The 21,245-nt window shown below is 42.4% G+C and overlaps 1 long non-coding RNA gene across 1 annotated transcript in view; it reads right to left on the bottom strand.

The window, feature by feature from the left end:
* LOC146780133 (uncharacterized) overlaps positions 1-21,245 on the bottom strand; it is a 73,794-nt gene that overhangs the window by 9,946 nt on the left and 42,603 nt on the right. The window contains exon 3 of the long non-coding RNA XR_014972130.1: positions 602-748. This is a non-coding gene — a long non-coding RNA (uncharacterized LOC146780133). The remainder of the gene's footprint in view (positions 1-601; positions 749-21,245) is intronic.

The raw sequence follows: 21,245 nt of genomic DNA, 5'->3' as shown, positions 1-21,245 counted from the left end.
CTTACTCATTTTGGTATTCACAGAAGACACTTACTCATTTCGGTATTCACAGATGTTAGGAGTCCTAAGTTTAGGACTCCTAAATGCCTTTTGTGAATACCGAAAGTCTTAAAATTAGGATTTTTCTCAGTTTAGGAGTCCTAAAGTTAGGAGTCCTAACTTTACTACTACTAGATTATTTACAAAAATTCTAATAATCTCGCCCCGGTGCCTCCTCGACTCACGGGTTCACACTCTGCGACTCTGGGCAATAGCTTGCTTAATCTCCACAACGGCCCCTCGCGGCGGGATGCCTGACTTTCACCTTGTGGATACCCTGCTATCTCACAGGGGAATACCAGGACGGGTTCCCTAAGCAAGCGCCGGGAAACCCACAGCGGGTAGCTGTGCGCTATATAAGCTCAACTACATTTACATTTACACACACATAAAACACTACTATAATTGGGGTCCAGTGGGCCCCTCACACACATGACCCACTGCCACTGCACCTGCTGCACCAATCCTGACTGCACCTCCTGCCGGTCTCCTGGTGCTTCTCCCACTCGGGAATGTCAGGCACAGCTCCAGGATTCACATCAATGCCGCAGATATCACTTACATTAAGTGAGCCTCGCCCAGGCTCAGAACAGGTAGAGAGTCCAGTTGGTTATGGGTGTCCCTTGAGGTGAAAACATAGTAAACTTGTTCTGACCACCGATGCCCTGGGCAGCTCCCTTTCCATTTCTTTCTTCGATTGGCTGGAACCCTGTGATGCAAAGAGTGAGAAGTACTTATTCAGGGATGTATGACGTTACAACGCACACTTTTACAACGCATGCACTTACAACGCATTTTTTACAACGCATAATCCATTACAACGCATGACATTACAACGCATGACACTACAACGCATTTTTTAAAAATACCTTTACAACGCATTTCCATTACAACGCATACAACCTTTACAACGCATACCATTACAACGCATAATATTAAATTACATTTAAGGTAAGTATTAGATAGTATAGGGGTAAAAGTTACTTTTCTAACTCCAGGGGGTGCAACAGTAGGGTAAGTGTTGGATAGTATAGGGGTAAAAATTACTATTCTAACTCCAGGGGGTGCAACAGTAGGGTAAGTGTTGGATAGTATAGGGGTAAAAATTACTATTCTAACTCCAGGGGGTGCAACAGTAGGGTAAGTGTTGGATAGTATAGGGGTAAAAATTACTATTCTAACTCCAGGGGGTGCAACAGTAGGGTAAGTGTTGGATAGTATAGGGGTAAAAATTACTATTCTAACTCCAGGGGGTGCATCAGTAGGGTAAGTGTTGGATAGTATAGGGGTAAAAATTACTATTCTAACTCCAGGGGGTGCAACAGTAGGGTAAATGTTGGATAGTGTAGTGTAATATTATGCGTTGTAATGGTATGCGTTGTAATGGTAGTATGCGTTGTAATGGAATGCGTTGTAAAGGTAGTTTTTAAAAATGCGTTGTAGTGTCATGCGTTGTAATGTCATGCGTTGTAATGGATTATGCGTTGTAAAAAATGCGTTGTAAAGGTAGTGCGTTGTAAAAGTTGCGTTGTAAAGGTTGTTCCCCCTTATTCAGTGTTGGGATATGGACTTACTTTTATTACAGAGTAATCTGTAAACCTAGTTGAGGCAGCAGCTCGTGAATACTTTATTCTCCAAGGAAGCTGAGCAAGCTGATGCAGAGCAGGCATGTTCATTGACATTCCATGTGGTACTGTATTGTAACTGGACTTATATAGCACTTACTACCCCTGACGCGGCACTGAAGCACTTTAATCGGGCAGCACGCTGCTCCAAACACAAGGTAAGCAGTTAGTCCAATATTTCTGCTTGTTGTTTGTTATTGAGAGCAATCTTGGGCACCCAAGCTCATTATTCCAAGCATTTACTCCAGTTTTTTTGTGGTAGATTACATTTATATGAGTTGGGTCTGATCATAAGTGGGAAGGGGGTATGTGATGCCATGCAGATGGTTGGTGAGATTAATATATGGAAGCTAGAGCAATGTAAGTACAGTTATGTTGCGGGGGTATGGCTTTCAAAGAAAGAGAGGTTGCGATCTTTGAAATGAGCTGTAGGCAATTTGTAGAAATACAATAATAGAGATTAAGGCAGACATGCATGTGACATAGAGTAGGCTGTACTCAGAGACAGGAGGTGTCCAGGAGATGGAAGGAAAGGAGATAGGTATTTGTCAGTGTTTCATGCAGGGTGTCAGGAAGACAGTGGATGTGTTTTGAGGTCGCATGCAATCTGAGGATGCAAACAGTAGAAAGAAACAGTATTATGAGCCTGTGAGATAAAGCGTTATTGTTAATTTTGATAGAGACTAGAATCTGGTGATCACCTTGTATGCTGGTAGGTTACTGCTAGACTACTGTTCCATCAAGGTCAATGGATCTGCTCAGGGGTTGGAAGTGTAAGGTAATTGCTGGGCACATATATAGGGAAATGGTGAGAGCCTCAGGCTATGCTCAAAGGAAGCAGTAACCTCAAGATCATAACAATGTCAGAAAATAAAAGGGTAAATAATGCAAACGTTGAAAAGGCTATTCTGTAGATGCTAGAGTGAATGCCAAGTGATGCTCATCCTTTTTTTTAAGTTTGAGTTTATTGAAGAAATAAAGAAGGGAAGGAGAAGGGAGGGGAACGGGGTATAATCATCATGATAAACATATACAACAAATAAGCAATTCAATAGAAACTCTCATTAAAAGCAAATATAACAAGCATGAAGCTTACATGAACAGAGCCTACGGATGCTCATCCTTAAGTTTAGCTCATAGTATTAATTACAAAACCAAACTGGGATTCATTTGGATGCCTCTGGTTTGGCATGTCACAAGATGGAGGGCGCGGACAGCTTACCCATACATCGTAAGTGCATTGTCTGCCTTTCTGTGGCTGTAGGGAGGAGCTTTGGGCAGTGTGGCGTAAAGAACGGTGACAGGGCTCCCTTTAGTAATTCAAAGAGGACTTTGTTAGCAAGGGGGCTGCTAATTGGACTTCTGGATAAAAAGTATAGAAACAAACATGGATTACAATTTTGGGGGTGATGTCTTTAATTTACTAATACATGGAAAAGCATAGGTGGCCCGCACCTGGCACAGCTGCAAGTATTGTTAAACAGCCCATTTCCATTTCCATTACTTTGAGGGTTTAAGATAATCCTATAGTGAGGGTACCATGGGCCTTAATACAAACAAGGACCATGACCCCCCCCCCCCCCATCTTAGGTTGAATAGTAAAACAACTAAAGAAGTGCCACTCCACCCGCTACACTATTGATCGCTGCACCCTTGCTCTAAGTGGTCTTTTGCCCTTGTGAAGCAGCTGGCAGGCATGGGGTTCATCATTCATTTTCTGCTAGCGGCTGAGGCATGAAAACAGCTGCCCGTGACCATGAGACTGCTTGCAGTGGGAGACTCACTGGTTCAGTCTTAAAATAATTTCAACATCCCACAGCTGACAGGTGACCTCTGACCGACACCACCACCAGAAAGGTATAGTATATAGTGACCCACGGGGGTGGTTTCACCCTGAGGAGTACAGAAAAATTATGGGGAGAATGCTTGAAAGAATTTCAGCCACTAGTAATTACTACGGTTGCTTCCCAGTCCCTATTTGGTTTCCCCTCCATACCATGTCAGACAGGAACAAGTCATATGCAAATCAGCCCTGGTCCTGCTCCAATAGGAACAGTTCAGCCCAATCTACCAGGCCAAGTCCCCGACGCCCTTGGTAACTGAACTTGCTTTAGCTAGCGTTCTTTTGTATTCAGTGCTTTAAATGGGCTGGTACTCACAGGTACTGAGTACCGGCACTTCTTATTTTTAGGACTCTGAGTACTGGCACTTCTCTCCTGCCAAGGAGAGTACCGGTACTCGTGAAATGGTAGGCTCATTGGCTGCTAGTGCTTGTGAGCACGAGTCTGTCAGAGTGGAACCTGTCTCTGACAGCCAAAGCGCTTCTGTAGCCCTGAGCTGAGCCCCCGCTGAACTATTCAGCGTGGACTTATTTGCATTACGTCCAGGTAGTCACCATCATGCTGTGTTTGACAGAGAAGGGTCCATTCAGGCCCTGTGCATCAAATTCACACTATCCTGGGTATTTGTGCAAACACAGGACTCGAGCCAGCCCGCTGAGAAAGCCGTGGGAGGTAGGAAGTTTAAAATGGCTTTGATCACACCTGAGTCTTTTGTCTGAGTGTCTGGTTATGTCTGTGTGTTTGCTTGCTTGCATGTGCGTGTTTTTGTGTGAGAGAAAATTGAGAGGGAGACAATAGGAACACTCTCCTTGGGAGGTATTTTAAAGGAAATGTGTGGGATGCTTTGTGTGTGCATGTCTGCTTGTCTCTTTCTGTGCGTGTTCACGCTCGAGAATATATAGTATAATGCCAAACAAAACAAATAACAGTATGGAAGCTGCAAATATTACAAAACAAGGAAATGTTAACATATCAACACTTTTGGCTTTCATTTTGTGTAAATAAGTCAACCTGTTTTTATATAAATGCATTTTTCGTGTGTTTTGGTATGTGTGCAGTTATGCCATTGAGGGGGCTATTTAGGAGAGCCTCGCGTCACTTTTGCACCACGTCAAGTGGTACATGTGTGATGCAGGGTTCTAAATCAGATTTATGAGGCCGTGCAAGGCCACTCTACGTGGCTTTGAGTGGTCTCATAAATCTTTAGTAAGGCGACGCAGCGCAAATCACTGCGTCGCCTTACTCTGCGCTCGGGAGGCATTCCATGGGCGTTGCGGGGGTCTTTCCATGCAACACCCATGGATTTTGATGCTGCCCCAGATTTACCAAATTATGTAAACCTGGGGAAGTGCCAAATCCTTACGCCTTCCGAGGTGAGGCGTAACGAGGAGAAATATCTGTATTTCTCCTTGTTTTTAGGTCTCGCGAGCCAAAGGCTCAAAGAGACATTTTATATGTGGGATTTTCAAAGTGCTACCCAAAGTCTTTTGGCTGGCCTAAACCTTGAGTGCACGATCACATGCACGTGCACAGCTGCTCCTCTGCTCATTGCATTCCCCCCTCCCTTCTCACCCAGCCCTTTGATGCTCTGCTCGATTACTTTCACTTTAGCCGCTTTGACCCTTGCATTCCCCCCTCCCTTCTCACCCAGCCCTTTGATGCTCTGCTCCATTACTTTCACTTTCGCCGCTTTGATGTTTGATCGCAAACACAATGTTTTTAATTAGTTTACTTCACTTGCAGGAAATGTTCTAATTTTGTGTTATGTAAAAGCGGGTAACAGGTCTGTCAGCACCGGGCCCTCTACCAGCCGAGTTCTTTGATATGCGTTAAACATACCAACATTAATGTGTGGAATACTTCCGTGTTTACACAACTACATTTCTCCCCCCCCTATGTCCTCTAGCCATTCTCTCCTCCCTTTCCTGCTCGTTCTCCCTCTTGTATGTCCTTTGGTCCTTCTCTCCTCCCTTTCCTGCTGTTTCTCCTTCCCCGCAGTCCTACAGTTTCCTGACGATTGCCTAGTCCCTTCTAGTCTTTATTCTTTTACCTTTCCCCTATGATCTGTCACCCCCTATGTTCGTCGCTTGCTGCTCTGTTCCTCTCCCGTCACTCCTTTCTCTTTCAGTTGCAGCAACACTCTAGTGCCCGAAGTTACATATTACATAGCATAGCCTAATCCTTACACATGGCACTTTTGCACAGCGTTCTGATCCCATTCCCTCGACGCCGAATGCCTCCCTGTTCCTCTCAAATCTCATTCTGGGAAAACTGCATCTTATTTGCTCTGTTTTCTCTCCTGACTCGTTCTCATTCACATATGCACTCAAGAGGATACACAACTTGCCGTCAGCCAGCTTTGCCTTTGACATAATAAAACATAGCCTAGCGTTGCATACCATTGCATAGCATACCATAGCATAACAAAACATAGCCTAGCCTAACATAACATAACAAATCATAACATAGCATAACAAAACATAACATAGTATAGCATAATATAACATAGTATATCATAAAAAAACAAAGCATAGCATAACAAAACAAAGCATAGCATAACAAAACACAACAAAACATAGCATAGCATCACAAAACATAGCATAGCATCACAAAACATAGCATAGCATAACAAAACAAAGCATAGCATAGCAAAACACAACAAAGCATAGCATAACAAAACATAGTATAGCATAACAAAACACAACAAAAAATAGCATAGCAACAAAAAATATCAAAACAAAACATAGCATAACAAAGCATAACAAAACAAAACATAGCATAGCATAACAAAACATAGCATAGCATAACAAAACATAGCATAACATAGCATAGCATAACAAAATAAAACATACCATAGCATAAGAAAACACAAAACATAGCATAACAAAACATAGTATAGCATAACAAAACACAACAAAACATACCATAGCATAACAAAGCATAGCATAGCAAAACAAAACATAGCATAACAAAACATAGCATACCAAAACACAACAAAACATAGCATAGCATAACAAAACAAAACATAGCATAGCATAGCATAACAAAACACAACAAAACATAGCATAACAAAACAAAGCACAGCATAGCAAAACACAACAAAACAGCATAGCATAAGAAAACATAGCATAGCATAACAAAACACAACATAGCATAGCATAACAAAACATAGCATAGCATAACAAAACACAACAAAACATAGCATAGCATAACAAAGCATAGCATAACAAAACACAACAAAACAAAACATCATAGCATAACATAACAAAACACAGCATAGCAAAACACAACAAAACATAGTAGAGCATAACAAAACATAGCATAGCATAACAAAACACAACAAAACATAGCATAGCATAACAAAACATAGCATAGCATAACAAAACAAAGCATAGCATAGCAAAACATAGCATAGCATAACAAAACGTAGCATAACAAAACGTAGCATAACATGACAAAACACAAAACATAGCATAGCATAACAAAACAAAACATAGCATAACAAAACATAGTATAGCATAACAAAACACAACAAAATATAGCATAACAAAACAAAACATATTATAGCATAACAAAACACAACGTTGCATAGCATAACAAAACATAGCATAACATAACAAAACATAGTATAGCATAACAAAACACAACAAAAAATAGTATAGCAACAAAAAATATCAAAACAAAACATAGCATAGCATAACAAAGCATAACAAAACAAAACATAGCATAGCATAACAAAACATAGCATAGCATAACAAAAAATAGCATAGCATAGCATAACAAAATAAAACATAGCATAGCATAAGAAAACACAAAACATAGCATAACAAAACATAGTGTAGCATAACAAAACATAACAAAACATACCATAGCATAACAAAGCATAGCATAGCAAAACAAAACATAGCATAACAAAACATAGCATACCAAAACACAACAAAACATAGCATAGCATAACAAAACAAAACATAGCAGAGCATAACAAAACACAACAAAACATAACATACCAAAACAAAGCACAGCATAGCAAAACACAACAAAACAGCATAGCATAAGAAAACATATCATAGCATAACAAAACACAACATAGCATAGCATAACAAAACATAGCATAGCATAACAAAACACAACAAAACAAAACATAGCATAGCATAACAAAGCATAGCATAACAAAACACAACAAAACAAAACATCATAGCATAACATAACAAAACACAGCATAGCAAAACACAACAAAACATAGCAGAGCATAACAAAACATAGCATAGCATAACAAAACACAACAAAACATAACATAGCATAACAAAACATAGCATAGCATAACAAAACAAAGCATAGCATAGCAAAACATAGCATAGCATAACAAAACGTAGCATAACATGACAAAACACAAAACATAGCATAGCATAACAAAACAAAACATAGCATAACAAAACATAGTATAGCATAACAAAACACAACAAAACATAGCATAACAAAACAAAACATAGCATAGCATAACAAAACACAACGTAGCATAGCATAACAAAACATAGCATAACATAACAAAACACAACAAAACATAGCATAGCATAACTAAACAAAATATAGCATAGCATAACAAAGCATAGCATAACAAAACACAAGAAAACATAGCATAACAAAACATATCATAGCATAACATAACAAAACATAGCATAGCAACACACAACAAAACATAGCATAGCATAACAAAACATAACAAAACAAAGCATAGCATAGCATAACAAAACATAGCATAGCATAACAAAACAAATCAGCATAGCAAAACACAAAAAAACATAGCATAGCATAACAAAACAAAACATAGCATAGCATAACAAAACATAGCATAGCATAACAAAACAAAACATAGCATAACAAAACATAGCATAGCATACACAAAACATAGCATAGCATAACAAAACATAGCATTGCATAGCATAACATAACATAAGAAAACATAGCATTAAGTTTGATAAACTCATAGTAGCGGGCTAGCTAGCTTTAACGGCCAGTGAGTGTAAGCAACTCCGTCAACCCAGAAGCAGTCACTCGGTCACCTTTGCTCTTGTATTGCAGGGGCTTCGTTTATTAAACAGTGCCCATATTTATACTGTTAGCACTTTACTTGTGCAAATTTCAGGGCTCATAAAACTTTAATGAATCGAAATTCACAACTGAGGCTGTTAAGTTTGTGCTATATAAAACCCTAAGGTTAAATAAAAAACATTGCCATTTACAATGTGAATAGCTCCAACAAACACAAGACCTTTTTCAAAGTACAAAACATTGCCATTTACAATACCAATAGCTCCAGCTCCAACAAATGCGAGATGCTTCCCGGGACGCAAGAAATTACCATCGCCTATAAATAAAGCTTGGCGTTCCTGGCGTTCGAGGACGGGCGGCAGAGAAGTAACAGGACTCTGTCTTTTCCTTCTTACCCAGAGAAGAAAAAAAAGCATTTCCAATGCAACGGTCTCGGCATTGTTAAAGTTAGAGCTATTGGCATTGCTCATGACATTATTTTTGTTTATGTTTTTGTTTTTAAAACACGTAGAGAAACGGCATTGTTATTTACAATGTCAATAGCTTAATCAGTGTGTGTGTAGGGGGCTCTGTGTGTGGGTGCAAATGCAATAGGTCTCGCATTTGAGAGTGATTAAGCTATTGACATTGTAAATAACAATGCTGTTTCTTTAAATGTTTTAAAAACAAAAACATAAACAAAAATAATGTCATGAGCAATGCCAATAGCTCTAACTTTACCAATGCCGAGACCATTGCATTGTAAATGCTTGTATTTATGTGTTTTGAAAACCTGCAAGCAGTGCGTTAACACTCACTTTGTACTTGCTTTGAGAAGCAAGGCTGGCAGTAACTGCGCCTCTTTTACTGCCAGCTGTTAGTACAAAGTGCGTGTTTACGGACCGCTTACAGGTTCTCAAAACACGTAAATGAAAGGCATTGTCATTTACAATGACAATAGCTCAAACTCTCTTAAAGGCGAGACCTATTGCATTGCAAATGCTTGTTTTCCTTCTTTCTATGTGTGCTGCAGAGGAAAACACCTCTTAGGGCTGTTTCTGAGCACAAGAACAATCCTGCATGCAACGGAGGCACCCGTGCATACGTTGGCACTAGGCTGCTGAAATGGCTCTTTGGTGCAGGCCAGCGTAGGAAACTGACTTGCTCTGCTGTACTCCAAAATCCCATAAATGAGGGCCTAGGCATTATCATGTATTGCCCTTAGCCCCGCCCACTCGCCACAATTCTAACTCATTTTAATCAGTACCTGCACTTATTTTCCCCATTTAAACCACTGGTTGTGTTGGACTGATACAAACAACTTTTAATGCTCAAACACCAAGAACAATATTAATTTAAATATCATTAAATAACTGTTTACCCCACGAGGATCCATTGTTTCTCGTCGTTTTTATTGCCCCTAATCGCGGGTGCTTTCAGGGTTGCCCCGTTTCATATTTCTGCTCTGCGGAGTACAGCACGACACCGCCTAATATGAAAGATGGCACGCAGCTATAAAAATCATAATTTGAGCTGACGGGCCAATTAGGAGAGTGCGGCTGACGCCACTTGCCCAGCGCTGTGTGGAGGTCTCCAGAACCTGGAGAAGTCACCGAGGTCACCGCAGCCTTCCTGTTAAATTCACAGTATTGACTTTTAAGGAATCATAGCGAGAAGGCAATTATATCAAGAAATAATGAGACCCGGTGGTTATCATTTTCGGGAGTCCGTGGTTCTGCCGTCTCCAGCCGGGAGGGGGCGCTCGCCTCCAGGTCTACTGGCTTCACAACACGTCCAGCAGCCAGCATTGAAAGCTGGAGCGGCTGCCAGCGCTGTGTCCAGTGAGTCACCAGAGAGGAACAGAAACAAAAGTCACGCGAAAGGAAGAGTGACCACGTGTGACTGCACGCTGGGAAATCGGACTGCCAGTATCTGTGAAGAAAGAGGCGCCATTGATGCGGAGAGCGGCCATAACCGCGCGCTCGCAATCTTTAATAGCCTGTAGTGTCCGAGCATGAGTAACCGTGCCTGCTTGAGGGTCATCATACAGAGAGGAAAATTACAAGTAGATGCCCCGTTACAGAGAAGACGGTAGCAATGCTTGCTACAGCACGGCTAGTGTAACGTCTGGAAAGGCCAGAAAAAACGACGTTTACTCTCTGCCGCTGTCCTAGCACTGTACAGGAAGTATAACACAGACTGGCTTGTCTCAAACTGAGAATCCATTTCATGACACATTCGCTGCTCTGCCCAAGCACGCCCAGCTCCCTGGAGAGAGAAGGCAAGCATGCCTGTTATGTCACAGCGTGCTTAGAGTCTCGGTGAAAGTACTCTGCTGGTGCCTGTTTATGCAAAGTATTCCCAGGGATCACAGCTGACATATGCTCTGCATTGGAGTGGGGGTGTGGTCAGCCATACCTGCACTCTGTTGCATCTTTGCTCGCCCGGTCACAGTGTGCTTAGCATCCCTGGTAAAGGAGTCATCCGTGCCCACTTTGTCACAGTGTGCTGAGCATCCCTGGTGAAGGAGTCATCCATGTCCACTTTGTCACAGTGTGCTTAACATTCCTGGTGAAGGAGTTATCCGTCCCTGCTCTGTCACAGTGTGCTTAGCATTCCTTGTGCAGGAGTTATCCGTCCCTGCTCTGTCACAGTGGGCTTGGCATCTCTTGTGAAAGAGTTATCCATCCCTGCTCTGTCACAGTGTGCTTAGCACCCCTGGTGAAGGAGTCATCCGTGCCCACTTTGTCACAGTGTGCTTAGCATTCCTCGTGAAGGAGTTATCCATCCCGGCTCTGTCACAGTGTGCTTAGCATTCCTTGTGAAGGAGTTATCCGTCCCTGCTCTGTCACAGTGTGCTTAACATTCCTGGTGAAGGAGTTATCCGTCCCTGCTCTGTCACAGTGTGCTTAGCATTCCTTGTGCAGGAGTTATCCGTCCCTGCTCTGTCACAGTGGGCTTGGCATCCCTTGTGAAGGAGTTATCCATCCCTGCTCTGTCACAGTGTGCTTAGCACCCCTGGTGAAGGAGTCATCCGTGCCCACTTTGTCACAGTGTGCTTAGCATCCCTGGTGAAGAAGTTATCCGTCCCTGCTCTGTCACAGTGTGCTTAGCATTCCTGGTGAAGGAGTTATCCGTCCCTGCTCTGTCACAGTGTGCTTAGCATTCCTTGTGAAGGAGTTATCCGTCCCTGCTCTGTCACAGTGTGCTTAGCATACTTGGTGAAGGAGTTATATGCGCCTGCTCTGTCACAGTGTGCTTAGCAATCCTTATGAAGGAGTTATCCGTGCCTGCTTTGTCACAGTGTGCTTTGCAGACTTAGTGAAGAAGTCATCATGCCCACTTTGTCACGGTGTGCTTAGCATTCCTGGTGAAGGAGTTATCCGTCCCTGCTCTGCCACAGTGTGCTTAGCATTCCTTGTGAAGGAGTTATCCATCCCGGCTCTGTCACAGTGTGCTTAGCATTCCTTGTGAAGGAGTTATCCGTCCCTGCTCTGTCACAGCGTGCTTAGCATTCCTTATGAAGGAGTTATCCGTCCCTGCACTGTCACAGTGTGCTTAGCATACTTGGTGAAGGAGTTATATGCGCCTGCTCTGTCACAGTGTGCTTAGCATTCCTTATGAAGGAGTTATCCATGCCTGCTTTGTCACAGTGTGCTTTGCAGACTTAGTGAAGAAGTCATCCATGCCCACTTTGTCACGGTGTTCTTAGCATTCCTGGTGAAGGAGTTATCCGTCCCTGCTCTGTCACAGTGTGCTTAGCATTCCTCGTGAAGGAGTTATCCATCCCGGCTCTGTCACAGTGTGCTTAGCATTCCTTGTGAAGGAGTTATCCATCCCTGCTCTGTCACAGTGTGCTTAGCATTCCTTATGAAGGAGTTATCCGTCCCTGCTCTGTAACAGTGTGCTTAGCATGCTTGGTGAAGGAGTTATCTGTTCCTGCTCTGTCACAGTGTGCTTAGCATACTTGGTGAAGGAGTTATTGTGCCTGCTCTGTCACAGTGTGCTTAGCATTCCTGGGGAAGGAGTTATCCGTGCCCGGCTCATCATAGTGTGCTTGGCATTCCTGGTGAAGGAGTTATCCATCCCTGTTCTGTCACAGTGTGCTTAGCATTCCTTGTGAAGGAGTTATCCGTCCCTGCTCTGTCACAGTGTGCTTAGCATACTTGGTGAATCAGTTATACGTGCCTGCTCTGTCACAGTGTGCTTAGCATTCCTTGTGAAGGAGTTATCCGTGCCTGCTTTGTCACAGTGTGCTTAGCAGACTTGGTGAAGGAGTCATCCGTGCCCACTTTGTCACAGTGTGCTTAGCATTCCTGGTGAAGGAGTTATCCGTCAATGCTCTGTCACAGTGTGCTTAGCATTCCTTGTGAAGGAGTTATCCATCCCTGCTCTGTCACAGTGTGCTTAGTATTCCTTGTGAATGAGTTATCCGTGCCTGCTCTGTCACAGTGTGCTTAGGATTCCTTGTGAAGGAGTTATCCGTGCCTGCTTTGTCACAGTGTGCTTAGCATCCCTGGTGAAGGAGTTATCCGCGCATGCTCTGTCACAGTGTGCTTAGCATACTTGGTGAAGGAGTTATATGCGTCTGCTCTGTCACAGTGTGCTTAACATGCTTGGTGAAGGAGTTATCCATCCCTGCTCTGTCACAGTGTGCTTAGCATCCCTGGTGAAGGAGTCATCCGTCCCTGCTCTGTCACAGTGTGCTTAGCATTCCTTGTGAAGGAGTTATCCGTCCCTGCTCTGTCACAGTGTGCTTAGCATACTTGGTGAAGGAGTTATATGCGCCTGCTCTGTCACAGTGTGCTTAGCATTCCTTATGAAGGAGTTATCCGTCCCTGCTCTGTCACAGTGTGCTTAGCATACTTGGTGAAGGAGTTATATGCGCCTGCTCTGTCACAGTGTGCTTAGCATTCCTTGTGAAGGAGTTATCCGTCCCTGCTCTGTCACAGTGTGCTTAGCATGCTTGGTGAAGGAGTTATCCGTTCCTGCTCTGTCACAGTGTGCTTAACATTCCTGGGGAAGGTGTTATCCGTGCCCGGCTCATCATAGTGTGCTTGGCATTCCTGGTGAAGGAGTTATCCGTCCCTGTTCTGTCACAGTGTGCTTAGCATTCCTTGTGAAGGAGGTATCCGTCCCTGCTCTGTCACAGTGTGCTTAGCATACTTGGTGAAGGAGTTATACGTGCCTGCTCTGTCACAGTGTGCTTAGCATCCCTTGTGAAGGAGTTATCCGTGCCTGCTTTGTCACAGTGTGCTTAGCAGACTTGGTGAAGGAGTCATCCGTGCCCACTTTGTCACAGTGTGCTTAGCATTCCTGGTGAAGGAGTTATCCGTCAATGCTCTGTCACAGTGTGCTTAGCATTCCTTGTGAAGGAGTTATCCATCCCTGCTCTGTCACAGTGTGCTTAGTATTCCTTGTGAATGAGTTATCCGTGCCTGCTCTGTCACAGTGTGCTTAGGATTCCTTGTGAAGGAGTTATCCGTGCCTGCTTTGTCACAGTGTGCTTAGCATACTTGGTGAAGGAGTTATCCGTGCCCGCCAGGTCACAGTGTGCTTAGCATTCCTGCACGGGGAGTTTACCCATGCCTGCCAGGTCACAGTGCGCTTAGCATTCCTGCACGGGGAGTTTAACCGTGCCTGCCAGGTCACAGTGTGCTTAGCATTCCTGCACGGGGAGTATAACCATGCCTGCCAGGTCACAGTGTGCTTAGCATTCCTGGTGAAGGAGTAATCTGTGCCTGCTCTGTCACAGCTTGTTCTGCATGCTTTTAGAGTATGCTATGCAGCATAGTTGGATACGGTAACAATGGCAGTCATGGCCGGCTTTAACACTGTCGGTGCCTGGTGAGACAATCTTTCATGGTGCCCCCCCCCCATGACCTCCTCCTCGTATTTCCTCCCTACCACCTGCAGAAAGTGCCCCCTCATTTCTCCATAGCCCCTCTCTCACATATTTCATTTGTTTTAAAGCGCTGGCATGGGCTGGCTTTACTAATCTACTCAGCTTTCCACATAAAATACAATCTGTTCTTTGCAGCAGGCATATTAACCCTCTGCGCTACTTAATGGCAAGTCAAAACTGCCACTAGACAAAACTCAGATCTCTCTTTCTAGCAGGAACATTAATCACAAGAGTTATCTTGGGATTTTTATTGTTGCCTGAATGCTGGAAGCACACATAACTCTGCAACTGATGCTTATAAATCTCAAAGTATTGCAAAACACTATCCAGTTGCCAAGTTTCCCTCGTGACATGCCAATACCCTCAGCTAGTCCTGCCATTTTAGCCTACAGCTTGTTGCATTCTGGGCTTGTAGTTTTGCTTTTAAAATTGAGTTTAAACTCATCAATCCCAGCATGCAATATGCTTTTGGCTAAAAGCCCAGAAAAAGTTTCATGTGTCATGTAACAGGACACAGTGATATCGCTTGATTGCTACCTGTAGCTGCCTAAACTGGCGAGAGCTGGACGTCAGGGGGTATATGGGTCACCAGGGCATCTTGCAATTCCTTCTCGCTGACGTGGGCTCGTGCCTCGGGGTCCTGTCAGTCGCTTGGTGACCTCATTAACCAGCTGACTCAGCTGGTCAGAACCATGAATGGAATATCGATGCACATTTATATAGATCACTAAACCTGTTTGGTGATTTACATGATCTGTTCCCAAGTGATTTCTGTTCTTTCAATAATTATCCTATTAGACTTATTAGGTGCTTGGAAGTGTAAACTAGATGGTAAATTATTTAAGTGGGTAATCAATTTTATTTTAGAATAATTAACTCGCTGCTCTCTCATAGAATAATGAATGGATGTATTGATTATAGCCATGATAGATTTTGCTCTCTTCTTTTTAGCTTGGATATATATTATTAACAAGACGTCACAAGATTCTTGGTTTTCAAGATTTCACATTCGTAGATTGCTTTGCTGATCTCCGTGATCTAATTCACATGTGAGTGCTACTTATATAAATATTTTAAATAATAGACCCTTAGTGGGTTGATGAGCTTTTGTTTCCAACCGTCATAATCACCTTCAGTACTGCTGTACTTCAAATCATAGGAAGTACCTCATTGACTAATTTTTCAGGTATTATAAAGGGGATGTAGAATACCTTATGTATTTGTGGATTATAAATCCTTTTTTTGATCTGGATGTCCACTTTTTTCTCCTTTGATACTCCTATATACAGATCATGTCTGAACTGAGAACATTTGTAATAACAATGAGGATTATATGTTGTGAAACTTGTCCGATGATTTTTTGGATTAAATGTAGGCTGCTTTTCCACATGAAAAACACAAATACCATAACCTATTGGAAACAAATGTTAAGAATGGATATAGGCAGGGAGCATCTTACTACAGGATAACAATTCCAGTATTAAGAGAAAGTGTCATTATTACAGGTAGAATTGCCTCATGTCCTTTTTATAATGTTCATGTCTATCTGGCCTTTCTTATTGTATATTGCATAATGTATGTCTTCTTCGAAAGACCTTGTGTAAATATATATATATAATGTTTGGATAATTTCTATAATGTTTTTTCTAACTGTTTTACAGCCCTGATGAAGTCCATCTATTGAACGAAACACGTTGGCCAGGCTTTATGCTTCTGATTGGAAATGAAAATAAAGATTATATGAAGAAAAGAAATTTCAAGAATCCCCGCACTTCAATTATTTTTCAAATCGCATGAATTTGATATTGTTTACAATCTATTAATGTACTACATTGATTATATGCTCCTTTTCATTATTTCTTCAACCATAAAGTGCACGCTGGCCGCAGAGGATCATGGTACATTTTCCGAGTGGAGGCGTGTATAGGTCATGTTTTGCACCATCACAAAAAAATCTCACTTTCTGTAGGCCGCATCGTCTAGCAAGACATCACCCTAAGGCCTGGCAATTTTGGAAAATGTATCCACAGACTGTGCATCATATATGTGCTGTTACGGATAAATGTTAATAGTTATCGAGTACAGTATAGCCCTGTACTGTCGTTAACTCAGGTTTGCAGTGCTGTTGGCAAAAAGTACACCAAATCCAAGCACTTTATGGCAGTGCGCCTGGTGCAGCCATACTGGGCGCTGACCTGGGGAAGGAGGCTGACCTCGGGGGGGTGCTGTGCTCAGCAATAACGTACGATTTTAAAACACCTTCTGCAGAGTTCCTTATGCATCCAGCTCTCAGGCAGCCATAAAAATGTCAAGATAACTCTTGTAATTAATGTCCCTGTAACAGGAAAGATGAGGGTTTTGTCTAGTGACATAAAGTATTGAAGTGGGTTAATATCCCTGCTGCAAGGAACTCTTACCATGCAGATCACAAATCTGTATTTTGAATGGATAGCTGAGTGGATTAGTGCTTATGTCACAGAGATCCCTGTGTTAGAACAGCACATATGATACATCTCTAAAGTAGAACAGTGACGGCTACATCAAAGATATGCATGCAACTGCGTAAAATAGTTAGGACGTTATGTTTTTTCCCCACAGTATTTAATTATCTGTTCCTAATGTTGCTAAAAAGGGTTGGTTTGGGTAGATATACATTCTTACTAGTAAAGCCAGCCTTTACCAGTGCTTTAAAACAAATGAAAGGTATGTGAGAGAGGGGCTATGGACAGGGCCGGACTGGGAACCAAAACCGGCCGTGGCAAAGTGCTCAGCCGGCCCCCCGGGGCTTGGGGGTGCCGCCGAGCTCTTTGCCAGTGCCGGTTTTCGGCCGATTTTGTTACAGGACCGATTTTGCAGCTATGCTGCAAAAATGGCCCTGTAACAAAAACGGCCCCCAGGGGCTCAAAACTGGCCCCCACCCGTGCGGTGCACCGGGGGATTGCCCGGTGCCTGCTACGGCCAGTCCGGGCATTGCTATGGATAGATAGGAGGCAGTTTTGCCCAGTGGTAGTCAGGGAATCTGAGGAGGAGATCATGGGGGGGGCGCCAAATCTGATTTTCGCACCAGATGCCACCAGCACTAAAGCCGGCCCTGACTACAGAGTGGGTTATGGCCACTCTTTTGTTTAGTCTAGTGTATCACAATATTCAATCTGGACTACAAGTACCACAATCCTAAACTAAAACCTGGACTGGATGAGCTACTCAAGCATGGGCTTAGGAAACACGAGAGCACAGCCTATGGGGGTTGAAGCCTTGATCCCTATAAATGCTAAAGTCACCTTATATGAGCGCTCAGACCACTTCAAGTTCGTCCTCAACAACTCCTGGAGTTTACACCAGCATCACTTGCTGTGCTGTGATTTGTGTGCCCACATTAAAGATTTAAAAAAATAAAATTCAGAGAAAGTAGTTTGATGTTGGACGAAATGTTAGGACTGTCCGATGGTGTCACCTGACATGAAGAATTCTTATTCCATCTGACAATGTTTTTGAGTGTGATTTGCGTAATGAACTTAGATCAGGAGTGTCTGGCATTCGTCAAGGAGTGATGGATCCATTCCAGGTTTTAAGGATATTCTCCTGAAATACATTTACGTACATTGAATCCAAGTAAAGTTTGTTTACATAATCTCTGGTTATCCTAAATCTCTGGCATGGATCAGGACTTAAACCCACCGCTTTAAAAAGTTGGTTTGTGGGGCTGGTATTGAAGGAAATGGTCTTTTATCTGATGACCCATGAGGACCACCATCACCCTAAGTGAGCAGAGAGCTACCACAGCCTACAGTGCCAAGAGAGGTGCATCTAGGCGCTCTTATCCTCTGTGGCGCAAAGAGTAGTAGGCCTTTCAGACACTGGGCACTTATCACCTGACCCTAACTATGCCGTTTGTCATAGATGGTAAGTCGCACCTGCCACCCACGTCACCATGCCAAGGCTTGCAGTTTCAATTTCAGATCTACCCTTTGAGGCATCTTGTTAGCTCGACAGACTATTTTTCAACATGTCACGCATAATATACATACATAGAGGGTTTTGGTCAGTAGGTGTCATCCATTTTTCTGAGAACAAGTAATTCTCATTTTCCTTTCACTCACCACCACACGGGGCAGCGGGTTTAACCCACTTTCCTCAATTGCTTCCTTGACTTTTTACTGTACAAGGGCTCTGCACTACAATCACCGCATTATAGCCCAAATGTATTTTTTACATTTTGCTGAGGCACATGCAACATTTAAAAATCCCACATTCACCAAAAATGCAAGTAATTTGTTACGATGTTATATTTTATAAAAAGCGTGTTTTAAAATCAGACATTGAGTCCTATAAAAATGAAGACCGTCCAATTAAAAATGAACATTAAAATGTTGAAACCTTAATCTACAGGTGCAATTGTTCTCAGTATCCAAAAATGTGTTACATTTCTCAAACTTTAGATACCAAACATTCAAAGCAACCTGACATTTTAATAATGAGAGGCATAGCTGGGCATCTGACAATGCAGATATATATACGGGAACACCCCTGATTATTGCAGGATTCCATAATATAATTTGTTGAAGGTTTACTCTTTACTTACCCTACATCAGACAACCTTAACTCTTTTCTACAGGCCTCTTTTAATTCACCTTTCGAAATATCGGCGGCCTCAGCCATCTTGAATTTATCCATTTGTAAAACCATAGCAATTTTTCCTAATCTATTCCTGACCTGTGATTGCGTCGGATTCATATTTTATCTCATCAAATCTTACCACTCTTAAGAATCCTCGGCCAACTGGACCTTTTTACTTGCTGAAAAGTGTAAAGGGGAGAAACCAATTCATTCAAAGTTAAACCAGAAAACCAGTCAATTCGGACTCGGTAGGATCCCTGACTCCGAATAAACTTTTTAGGGATTTATTACAAAGCCAAAAATAACTGAACATACAAACACCTCATGACGAGGTTAAAGAAATACATGGGCACTAATACAAAACTCATTCTGCGTACTAACCTAATTCGATGAAGCATAAAAAAGGATAAGAAATTCTAAAAATATCAAACAAGCAATGACTGCTCCAATATCCAAACCAGCCTTCATTAGTAGGAAAAAGAAAATCAGTTAATCTGTCCCTACACTACCACTAAAGTGACATCCCTACTTAGCGTTCCCCAGGCAAGATCAGAGAAAAAGGTGTCGGCTCGTGAAGACTTCCTAAGAAGTACACTCACCTTGTATGGGTCAGTAGCTAAAAGTACAAATTCATTCTAAGTCTCCTTCCTCAGGATCGATCCTTTCCTTCAACCCCTAACGGCTCTCTGCTCGCATCTGCCCTCCTTCTACTCCTTCTGCCTCTCCTCTACTCCTTCGGGGCACTGTCCCTAATACAAAATGTACAATACAGAGACACGCCTCTGGTACACCTCCTCTGGCTAAGCACCTCTCGTAGGTAATTTTCCACCAAAACTTGTGCTTCGTCCAGCAACGGTTGGTATGTCCTTGGGTCCCAGGCTTCTTCCAATTAGCGGCATTCCAGGATGCTCTGTTTCAGCTCTCCTCCATACCTAGCTCCTAAAACAAAAGGCATCTGTCTAACTAACGAAGACGATGCCCTTGCACCTGCAACAGAAGCATGAGAACGAGAAAACCTTCCACGCACATGCAATTTGCTGACTACCTCCAAATGAGAGCCTTCCCAAAGAGAGAATACATTTTGGGCCTACAATATTCAGCTAACATAAGAAACGAATAGGCCTTTCATAACAAAACGTGAACATTCAGTGAGGCCTTTACACGTTTAGAATCACACACATTAATAAACGTTGCATCTATAAGCACTATATGTCATTACATTCAGCATATAAGTATACATGCCTACACGTGCAGACTTTAATAAGATGCAGGTTTAAATCTAATGCATTACATTACACACAAACTAATTCATTAGGCATTTGCAATAGCAGTTACATTTTAAATGTCGTTTTCCTTTCTCAACTAACACGAACTAGTATTCTACCAATAATTGAACACATCTTGTTATTACCTTGACATTTCTAGTAAACAGATTTTAATTCAACACAAGAATATATGCGGGTGCGGGCTATTCACGATTATAATGCACCCCTACAGTTTCAGAATAACATGACGCTGTATCACCTGCACCACTTATCTTAGCTCACTCCTTGCAATTTCATTTGCACAGACAACTGATACCTTTTGAACCTCTGAGGACCAGAATTTATCCCAGAATCACAGGGTTCATTTGTAGGACAGGAATTTCCAAGCCTGCAAATCCCTTTCCAATCTTCTCGCCGGGCTCATCGCACTTTTTGGAAGACCAGAAAAAAAAATCAGACATTTACCCTCACACTTCTCCCAGTTGCTCCATGCTTAGGGTCACCCGAGATGACCCGAGATGCCCCCGGGTGATTCGTTGCGCTCTATAAATATCCTAAATAAAATAAATAAATTAATAACTCCCCATATAGGCATTTCTTGAAATTCTGTTTAATTTTAATATATTAAATTAACTTGAGATCCTGGGTATTTATTTTGCCTCTACGTTGGGTGCCCCGTTACATAGTGATTTATTTTCTGTCCCTCTTTATAGCTGCTGTTATGAAGCGTGTACGTGACATTATAAGATTTTCCCTGCCGGCAGTCAGTTTGTTTGCTTACTGAGGTGGTGAATTATTCTATATTCAAATGAAATAATAATAAAGTACAGGGCACAACAGAAAAGCTTGATATTTGTCAAACATCACTAGTAAAACAGCTGCATCAGTGATTTTGTTTTACATTTTACATTTTTTGTTATATGCA

Source organism: Triturus cristatus, chromosome 12 (genome assembly GCF_964204655.1).
Source record: "Triturus cristatus chromosome 12, aTriCri1.1, whole genome shotgun sequence".
In the NCBI taxonomy this organism is placed as follows: Eukaryota; Metazoa; Chordata; class Amphibia; order Caudata; family Salamandridae; genus Triturus; species Triturus cristatus.
The sequence above is the reverse complement of the archived record's forward strand: the minus strand, read 5'-3'. Positions and strand labels throughout refer to the sequence as shown.